The sequence below is a fragment of the Leguminivora glycinivorella genome, chromosome 19, assembly GCF_023078275.1.
Source record: "Leguminivora glycinivorella isolate SPB_JAAS2020 chromosome 19, LegGlyc_1.1, whole genome shotgun sequence".
NCBI classification, from domain to species: Eukaryota; Metazoa; Arthropoda; class Insecta; order Lepidoptera; family Tortricidae; genus Leguminivora; species Leguminivora glycinivorella.
The window spans coordinates 11,224,407-11,235,030 of NC_062989.1; the positions used below are offsets into that span (position 1 = coordinate 11,224,407).

Here is a 10,624-nt window from a genome sequence, read left to right on the forward strand (position 1 = left end):
ACAACTGTTCTCCCCATAGTTCAAGGAACCAGTCCACAACTCAATACTAATCAATAATTTTCCTCCTTTCTCGGCATAATGTCCTATGTATAATTATAAGAGTAATCAGACAATCAATGTTTTAATCAAATCAACAATTTTATAAATATGATTCCATGTTAAGTCACACTTTTTTTTATATATGTCAGACAAAATTATCTGATTTATCCCATAAAGACACAGGGTGTGTGTTTAGTTCGTTTGTTAGCGGCATGTAGAGTATGTTGTTACCAAAAGAATGTACCTGTAAAAGGTATAAATTATTTATCCTAACACCTAACTCTTTTGGTATCAAGTTTGTGTAACCCTTTCCCCATTTCGAAATTCCAATAACTGCCGTCACTATTCTCAAACTTGCAAACATGAGGAAACCCTTCATATCTTCAAACGACTCTTCATCCATTCATCTAGCTAAACCTCTCTTCTTTCTATTATGCGAATTTCATCTATACTACTCGTTCAGATTTCATCCTTCCTCATACGCCCAATTTTACTGTTTCTGACATACCTGCAAGTCCACTTAGATAATGACAGTAAAATTAATGTATGATATCATAATTAATAAGCTCTCTCTTTTTCCTGTTGCTATTTCAATTTTTCAAATTGATCAAAATCTAAAATAATATACATACTTATATCATAAGTATAGGTACTATGTTATTCTTTACTTTATGAATCAGCCTATGCAATCACGTCACGTCTTACATTTAACTTTCACATTAACCCTATACAAACGGCACGCAAAATTGTACGCAAAACTCCAAAATATTGTATGTGATGCCAATTACCGTTAAGTATTAATTACATCTTTGCAACCTTTTTTTTTTTTGGAAGATGATACGAAATATTGCTAAGAATTCTCCTTTTGTAAGTAGAAAAAATAATACAAGTACCTAACTTGTTACGCCTAGCTGCTCTGATAACATCTTCTAACTCTATGACATAACTATCTTCTAGTATTATCGTTACAAACATACACACATACATACATACTGACCTATCATTAGCTTATTAACATCAGGCGGGCCTTATGCTTGTTTGCCACCGACGTATTACATAAAAAAGATGGAAAGACACATGAGTGAAAGTTTCCAAACATGACGAAATATAAGACTTGGTTGCACACACAATAATGTACGTACTATTTTTCTAAATAAATGATTGCAACGATTGTTGCATTGTTATTCAACGATGGTAACATGGCTAAAGTACCGTACACCGACATCTACAGATCCAACTGAAATCTTACTTTGTTTCGTAAACGATTGAACAAGAATTACGTTTCGAACAGTATGCGAGCGAAACCGCGGGCAAAAGCTAGTAAATCCTGTACTACTACGCATTACCTATTTATGTCATTTTATAACTAATATGGTTCTACGATTCGTTATTTAGCAAATCATAGAAAGTTTGAAATTTGGTGTTCTTCAACTGACCTTTTAATTTGTCATAGTATACTAAATGTCTAAACAAAGTTTTACTTTAAAAATATTTTTTTTTTCCTTAATGAAATTCCACAAAATATATTATTTATATGAGTCATGGATGTTTTCCATGTATACAGCATGTTTTTATCCATTCAAATAGGCATATCGTCGCTTAGCACCCACAGCACAAAATTTGATAGGTTTGGGGCTAAGTTGAACTGTGTAAGATGTCCCCAATATTTATTTATTTATTTCATATTTATATAAAAAAAACATTAAGATTGAATGTAAACGTCAAATCACTGTCTCTATTTTATTATTCTACAATTCGTTACACATAGTCTGCAGAGCCCCATTCATACTGGATAAATTTTAGTCGCATCCGGTCCGTCAAATGTCTTATGATCTATAGAGCCCTTTTGATTTTTCTATGGCAACATTTGCTATGCTGACGTCATTGCCACGTCATTACTGTCAGTCAGACAGAAATAAAAGAAAAATGGATGCCGTTCAGACGTACACGCATTATTTGGAACTGAAAATTACGTAATTTATCGACCTGCTGGCTTGTATTTGTTATAAATCATAAAAAAGTGAGTAATACATTAACTAAGTAATGATATATGTTGTTAGTAATGTGGTAAATACAACACAAAATGTGTATAACGAATGTAATAAATAAATGCTTGTTTGGTTTTAGATTATGGAAAACATCATGAACAATAATGAAACAAACCGAACCTTTAGCTACAATAATAAAATGACCCCATGACGCCAGTGGAACTACGTGGTTTTCTTTCATGATGATTTGATGATACCATAATGGAATTAGCCAAGTTTTCGCCGTAAGTAATAATGTATTTAACTTGTCCATCACAAAGCAGTTCATAGTTTAGTTTAAACCTTGACTTGCTAAAATGGTAAAATGTTTTCCAATAGAGAGATTGTCTAATTCCTATAGCGCACTACAATAACATTCTAATTCTGGTCTTAGAGATGGAGAATTTTAGTAAGCCTACAACTTCCTATTTCTTATGTCCGCCTATTTACATGTTTCAGGTATTGGGTGCTAGATGCCCCTTGGAGTTAAGCCCCAGTGCCTCTATACTACCTTACCAGTTATGTGTGGGTGTTGTAGTCCTAAGACACCCCGGAGGTACAAAGGGTCTTCACAAGCTCAAGCCACGCCTTCCTATCTTCAGCAACCCTCGTGACCTCGCTCCACCAGCTCAAACCTGGGAACTCGCAGCTCATTTTCGACGGACCGCTTCCATGAGTAGACAAGGCACCGACGATCACGGCTTGCATCACCTGTACTAATATGTAAGTTACACTTTTAATGTCTAATGATCCTGTAATCTGTTAACTAATCTCACCTAGTGTTAATAAAATTATTTGTATGCCTTGAATTATAAGGTACGGGTTCGAACCGCAACCCATTGTCCTTGAGAACTGTCATCTGATATTTGCCCGTTGCTTTTGAGTGAAGGAAATCATCGTGAGGAAACCAGACTAATTTCAATAAGACCTAGTGAAAATTAGTGCCTACGCCAAATCCTGGAATTAGCTGTCAAGCAGACTCCATGCTTCCATGAGCCGTGGCAAACACCGGAATAATGCAAGGAGGTTGAATGAATTTTAAAGTATGACCAAGCAATGTTGGTTTTAAGCAAAAATTGTATAAATGAAGAATGTAAGCATTACCGAATGTCAATAATAAGAATCATGCTTAGTTTGTAATCAAGTAGGCCTGTACAAAAATGCCCCTTCAATTTTTATTTATTTATTTAACTTTTATGTTGTTGTTAAGTCAATTATTTCTCTTTTATTCTATTTGGCTAAACTTTATTTTGATAATAGTTTAGTATGATAAAATTTGAAATTTATCCCGTAATTAAAGTAGACCCTAATTAATAAAATGATCAAATACCTATTTAGTTATAAAATCTCTGCCAATTTTATTCTTATAACTTATGCTTATAACTAGGACTTATTTCCTACTTAATTATTAAATATATTTTTAAATTTTCCAGAGTATGCTGAACACCGCTGTCATTATACTAGGAACAACGTCCTGCCCCTTCCCCGGCTGTGTACAAATTGGAACTCCATTTGCATGCCCCTTTGACTGAGCAATGTGTGTATGTGCTCGAAACACATTCACTTGCAACAGAATGACTCCCAGGCTGACCTGGCTCAGCTCCTGTATGTCTGTTCTACATAGACAATGGTAAAATGCTTTATTTATTTATTTATTATTCTTTGATTTACTCTAGGGTAAATAATATTATTTGCTCTTATTCCTGATTCTAGAGGTAATAATAGCAAGTCTACTACAGACTGACTCCATTTGTTCATCCAAACTATTATACTGTGCACTATATTTGGCACAAACACTACTACTAAGTCTAAAATCTTAAGTCTAGCTTATTTATCTACATTCATAAGTACTTAATCTATGCTAACCTGCTCCATCCACTGATAACTGGTTTAAAGAATCAAAACACAGACTGACGGATAATCTGACAAAGTCATAAATATAGGAAACCTATGATCAACTCACTTGCTCTATTTTATAGTGTACTAGAATTAGTCTAATCACAATCTCGAGATTAATATTTTTAAAAAGCTTTTTCTTAGCAATTATGTTTTCCTATTCCTAACCTTGGGTCATATTGTAAACTACTCCATAGTTGATATATTTACTAGCTACATGCTACATGCTACCTAAAGAGCTGAAATTTTATAAAACCAATAAGTGGAATGACAATACAATATTACAATATCATTGAAGCTGACTTCATGAAGATGTCTGACAAACAATGCAATTCATTATATGACTTGTTGACCTGTATGTATAAAAAAAGGAATGCACATCCAATAGTGGAATTGCATTCTAAATGTTTTAACTGAAATGTATTTACCCTTCATTTTTGTTCCAGGTTTCAATGAAAGAGTGAAAATTCTTCTCCGTGTACAATCACTTCTAACGCCTACACTGACTACACCAAATATGATCATCACTCAACGTGTCTCACATCAAGATACTTTTCAAAAGTCATCGAGAAGAGGAACATAATATCTTTTTTTCCATTGTTGCCTGAAAAAGTTACTTCTCTATTCTATTTTTCCCGCATGGAGTGGCGCTTTTCCGTCTATTGGAAACAACATGAACATGTATGCTCTGGGTTTTTATTGTGCACCTTTCCAATATTACTAATAAAGCATTTTGTGAGTGTTTCATTTACCACCTTCCTTCATAATTTTGCTAGCGTGTGATTCACCGTGTCCCTAATTTTTAAATGCAATAGCTACTGTAACCTGTTCACTAATGGGAATAATTTCATGTTAACACAGTTTTGAATACTATCTTAAATAATGACTACTGACTCAATAAAAATATTCCTAGCTATAAGCTTGCCTGAGGTTATTGAATGGTGTGCCTAACTCCTCACTTGAGTACACTTAAGTACTATGCTTAAATTCTAGATTGTATGTTCTTGACAATTAGCTACTTGATTGTCTCTTTCAAGTAATTTTAATTTGTTCACACTTCAGTGGAAGACAACTAATCCTTAGTTGTTAGTAAGTATGAGACGTGCTAATTGCTACTAGTTTCCCTATGATTATGAATACCATTACTTATTCTAATGTTAATCTCATTTAAAAATAAATCAAAATAAGATCAATGAGTCGCCCTATTGACAACTTAAGATTAAACAGCCTCTATTTGTCAGTATAATCACAGCTAAAATAGATATTTCACAGCTTAACGCTTCTCTAGACCAATCATCATTTTATTTCCTAGTTTTTCTCTAGCTGATAACAGCTTATCACTAATCAGTTGATAACACGGAAAAGGGGCGAGAAGATAGTGAGGTAAGAGTGAACACGATATTGTCTTGCTGTCAAAGTGACATCTACCATGATATGCGACACTGTTGACACATGAAGAATAGATTTTGACAAAATGTACTTAATCAAGTCTGTGTATCGCATACTGTCATTAATTTAGCTTATTCTGTTTCTTAAAAGAACATGCCAATACTAGCAACTTGTACATGACATATATACATACTACATGCCAAATCTAGTTAGAAATCAATTCCTACAGAGGCCCACAGAGCTAAGTATCTAAAATACTAGCAGTATTTCCTTGCTCATTTCTACTTAATTTAGTGAGACTGGCAGATATATTATAACCAACAGAACGGAAAATCTTGATTCACTAAACAGTAAAAGTTTCCCTTAACATAAAACATGTACAACGTTTTAATATTAAATTATTTTGATGTATCTAAGTATTTATAATCTTCCATGATATCGTTTTAAAGAACCCTCGACACAAAATTACCACAAGACAGTCGATCTGTGCGTAATTGCTTTCAGTAACGACTAATTTGTTTTATTACAACTTTCCCAGTAAATGAATATAACCGATATAATTGAGGTTTTATTTATTTTTGCTATAATCTCTTGATTATCGTAACAGAAATAATTATTAGCTAGAGAACGAATAACTTTTCTAAATTTGCCATTCCAATTGAATTGTTTCATTGACAGCTGGTTTGACATTTTTACAATAGCCTCAAATACTTTCTTCTATCCCCGGTGTCCCTAGTCGATGACAGTTTTCTGCACGTGTTATCTCTTATCAGTCTGTACGCACGTTGTTGATCGATAATTATGTTATTGTTTACATACAATACCATGTGCACACGCGATTCCAATTATCGTATAAAGCCGCGTCCTAAGTTCGTAACGGGTAACGTTATTAAGTTTTGGCTATAAATACTAACTGTCATTAGTTCTTTCGATAGTGAATTAAACGTGAAATAAAAATCTAATTAGATAAGTGATAAGCCTACAACAGTTTTAAAATTACACAGCTATGTCTAAAGTGAGTGAACTGTGTGCTAAAGTGCAAAGTTTCTGTTTCAATATCGGATTGTAACTTTGTTTAAAAATCCAGGTTAGTGACCTTAAACTTACAAACATACTTCAAAATGAAACGTATCTTAGAAAACTATCAATAGCTTGATTGCCCCTTAGACTATTACGCAGTGGTTAATAAGAATAGACGAATGATACAAAATTAAAATAAAGTTTCAGCATGAAGGATAGCAAGTTCCCAAAAAGGATATCTCATTCACAGCAACACTTTGTGACAACATGTCACTTGAATATGCTAACAATTGGACATATTTAGGGTCTATTACATCCTGCGGTCACGGTCTCCACTTTATAACACCCCGCTACCCCTTTTATTAATTACACCCTAAATTACCTAACACTACCTAACTTAAGTCCAAATTGTTAGCCCTAATTAAAACAATACACTATTAAAAATTGGCCATTAAAACAAATACTGTGATCGTCTAGTAAGTGGAAGGACCCCGTAGTTGTGCGTAGCAATCCAGATTCTTTTTACCTTTAGGAACTTGCTATTAGGGTTAAATTTAAGTTGAATAAACTAAGGCAGTAATATATTCACTTGAGGTATAATAAGCAGAGTGAACGACATTTGTAAAAGAATTTAGTGCGTTGAGATAAGAGTGTGCGAGATAGGTAAAATTGTGTAAGGAATATAAATACAGGAAATATATTAAAAATATATACAAGACATTATTTAAAATGGGGTTAATTGTTTCCGACCCACGAGTCCCTTATACGTAGGAATAATAGGTGTATAATATAACATAGCCTATTATAAGGACCTCGCTCGAGCATTTGGACAAACCAGGTTGCTGATTCAATTTATGTTTTATCAAACATTGAACAAATGGGATCCTTAGAACAAAAGTAAACTGATGTAAAGTGTCTTTGCACTACTTAAAAATGTACTACCATAGTAGTAGATATCAAATATTTAATCAAGGACCCTTTAATCCCAGTATAATTTTATATGTTTTGGGATGTTTCTGCAACCTAGTCCTCTACCGTCAGGATAGAAACTGCTCTGCCTACCCCTGGTCTATCAAGGAAACAGAATATCTATTTTGATACCCTTTATTGGGCCTATTCATTGACCTTCTTTTGATACTAAGACAAATACTTCATTGATCTAGCCTTTCGAACGACAAAACCCCAGACTCACACGCCATCCCATATATATATATTTTGGTTCGGCCATAGCCATCGAAGGTTGTCCAAGATCACAAAATATAAATTCTATATGCGTGCAATTTCCCACGTTCCGAGTATAGTGGTCCATTGCTTGACATCGTGTTTCACTAGTCAATGCTAGAATTGTTTGATCTCCCAGACAACGATATCGTTAACCATATTATGAAAATGGAATGATGATTCCAAAGTCTGCCAATCTCGAGGCCAGTGTCAATGATTCAACTTTTGTGAACAATCTTATTTTTATATCAATGATTCTCCTTGATAGCGACAGGATCCTAACATCCATAGATGTCCTATGCCTCCCTAGTATTTAGTATTAGTATTAATTCCCACAAGTTATCCTTTAACTCTAATAAAGTTTACATGTTATGAACAATAAATAAAGTTATTAATCCTACTTTCATTGATATAGCAAAATTATCTTACTTAAGGATGAGACAATAGTATGAAAATCCTTCTAATCACCCAAAGAGATTCTAGCTAATAGAATGTGTATGTACATAAAGTAAATATGTGTAATATTTTATGTATCTATTTGTTATATATAGTAGTCATATTAGAGATACTCAGATCCGAATTTTAATTAATAATATTCCAAATTAACCGTTAGTGTTAATTGTATGTAATAAATAAATTGAAATTTGAACGACTTTAAATAATTACCACATAAATATAACATTCATGAATATCTTGTTCATATGAAATGAATAAGTACCACTATTTAAAATTATCACCTTCAAAAAATAGCACTAATCTAAAATTACAACTATAAACACATTCAAAATAAACAATTTGGACACTTACTTGTAGTCTTCTAGTCTACTTTACCAAGATACCTTCTCGCCAGTCTCCAACCTCTCAATCTTGTATCTCAAGTCCGCTTCCTACTTAAACTCCTGATGTGTTCCTTCAACGATTCCTAGTAACGATACTTGCCTACCTATCCCTCAGATGTGAACACCTCAACGTTCCCTCGCCGAATGAATCCCTCTGACGCTGCGCTCTGAGTTTTATTGTCCCGATTTTAACGCATGCGCTGTGTTGTTTTATGGCAAATAGTGCCTGATTGTGCCAGTTGTGCCTAAAACGCCTATTGTGCCGGTTTTGCCTATTGTGCCTAAAACGCCTATTGTGCCGATTTTGCCTATTGTGCCTAAAACGCCTATTGTGCCGGTTTTAATTCCGAGAATTTCTATTTTTAATTTGTTGGAATTCCATTTCGTATGTAAGTTGTTTTCGTTTTATTTATTTGCAATTTTTAAGTTTTTATCTCTGTATGCATTTGTTTCTAAGCATAATTATTATAGTTATATCTTATGATTTGAACCGAGGACTGTGTGGTCCGTTACATCACGATGCTCCTCAAAGTAAAAACGCAGTAAGCCTATATGCATTCCATACATACTTACTATAATTTTCTTTTCATTGACAGACGAAGATACAAGTTTTTTTAAAAGTAGTGACGATATATGTGCAGAGAGGAGTTCTAACAGAATGTCGATAAAGTGTCGATAAATACGAGTTAAAAGAAACTCTTCGCGCGTGTGCTATCGTAAGAAGTACAGTCAGCTGCAGAGAAAAGTAGACCCCCTGTATACAAAGCTACTTTTCTCTGCAGCTTTCGACGCAAGTTTCGACCTGACTAGAAATATACTGTTTAAAAAACACCATAATATTATGTAACCTACTCAAAACAATAAAAAATCCTCTCGGAAGAAGTGAAACTTCAACATAAATAACTCCAACATAACTTAAAACAAACAACATAACCTCAAAATATTTTGTCAAATGTCAAGTTTAGTGACCATCATGTTTTAGCGTTTAGTTACGTCCATCTTTTTATTGTTTTAAGTAAATATTTTATTTAGATTGCTATTTGATCAAATTATTGTAAAAACAAACACAAACTCATTTTGCACTCGATCTAAATATAAAACACACACATTCCAATTAATTTTTGTGCTGTCACTGACTGAGTGAATAATCGAATGAATGGAATGAGTGAGTTGTTGAGCGTAACGACACTGACAAAATGTTACGCAGAATGTTACGCGATGTTGCGCAAATTGTTACGCGCTGAGTGAGCGGCATTTCAAGCAAAGTAACAACGACGCAGACGCACTGTCAGTTGAAAGTCGCATTAGAAGTTTCACTTCAAAAGTAAAAATACATGAAATTGTAATCGCGTCAGGTAAATGGGCCATTTTTTTCAAAGTTGTCCACCCACTTTTTTTTGGATTTGGAAATTTTTATGTGGTTTCCACTCAGAATGGCGAGCTCTTTCAATTCTAATAGGAGAAAAAAAGTGTCCCAAGGTTTTTTCCCATTCCGTTACCATTTTTTCATACATTTTGTATGGCGGTAACGGAATTGAAGGTTCGAAAAAATGTATGGAAATCTTGGGACATTTTTTTTCTCCTATCAGGATCGAAAGAGCTCTCGATTCTCTCGCGAGAAAAAATACCCATGTTACAAAAAAAGTGAGGTGGACAACTTTGAAAAAAAAATGGCCCAAATATTGAGTGTCTCAGAATCCGGCCGTGGCATCCGAAACTGGCGGAACACTCGGTGGATTCGGGGCCGCCGTTTGGTATAATGGCGCATTTATCGGTTTAGGGACGTGCTGTGACTCAGTCTATCGATAGTCCAATGTACAGCTGCTCTAGTGTAACTATAGCATTATAATGGGGAGGGCATTATTAACCTTTTCTATCACGTTGCCCAAACAATGGTATCATTCGGTATGGCCCTGACGGAAGATCAGCGTTGGCGTTGGAGTAAGGACCATCTTCATGGCAATTATGTGTACCTTACTTACCTTTTTGTGATGTTATGTATGTAAATAATTCTCTGTTGTTGATCTGTATTTGTGTGTCTTTTTTTGTATTATTTTGCCATGAATAAAAATATTTCTAAATATTTCTATTTCAATGAGCTATCGTGACAGCCCTTATATAAGCTTTAAGCTCGTTACTAATGCCAGTTGAATCAAGGAAGTTCAAATTTTTATAGTGCCGTGAAGTAGTCGT

The 10,624-nt window shown here is 34.1% G+C and overlaps 1 long non-coding RNA gene across 1 annotated transcript; it reads left to right on the top strand.

The window, feature by feature from the left end:
• Positions 1-1,734: 1,734 nt before the first annotated feature.
• Positions 1,735-4,762, top strand: LOC125236654. Its single transcript, XR_007178224.1, has 5 exons — positions 1,735-2,059; positions 2,167-2,311; positions 2,526-2,789; positions 3,500-3,696; positions 4,409-4,762. It is a non-coding gene; the product is annotated as an uncharacterized LOC125236654 (long non-coding RNA).
• Positions 4,763-10,624: the final 5,862 nt, after the last annotated feature.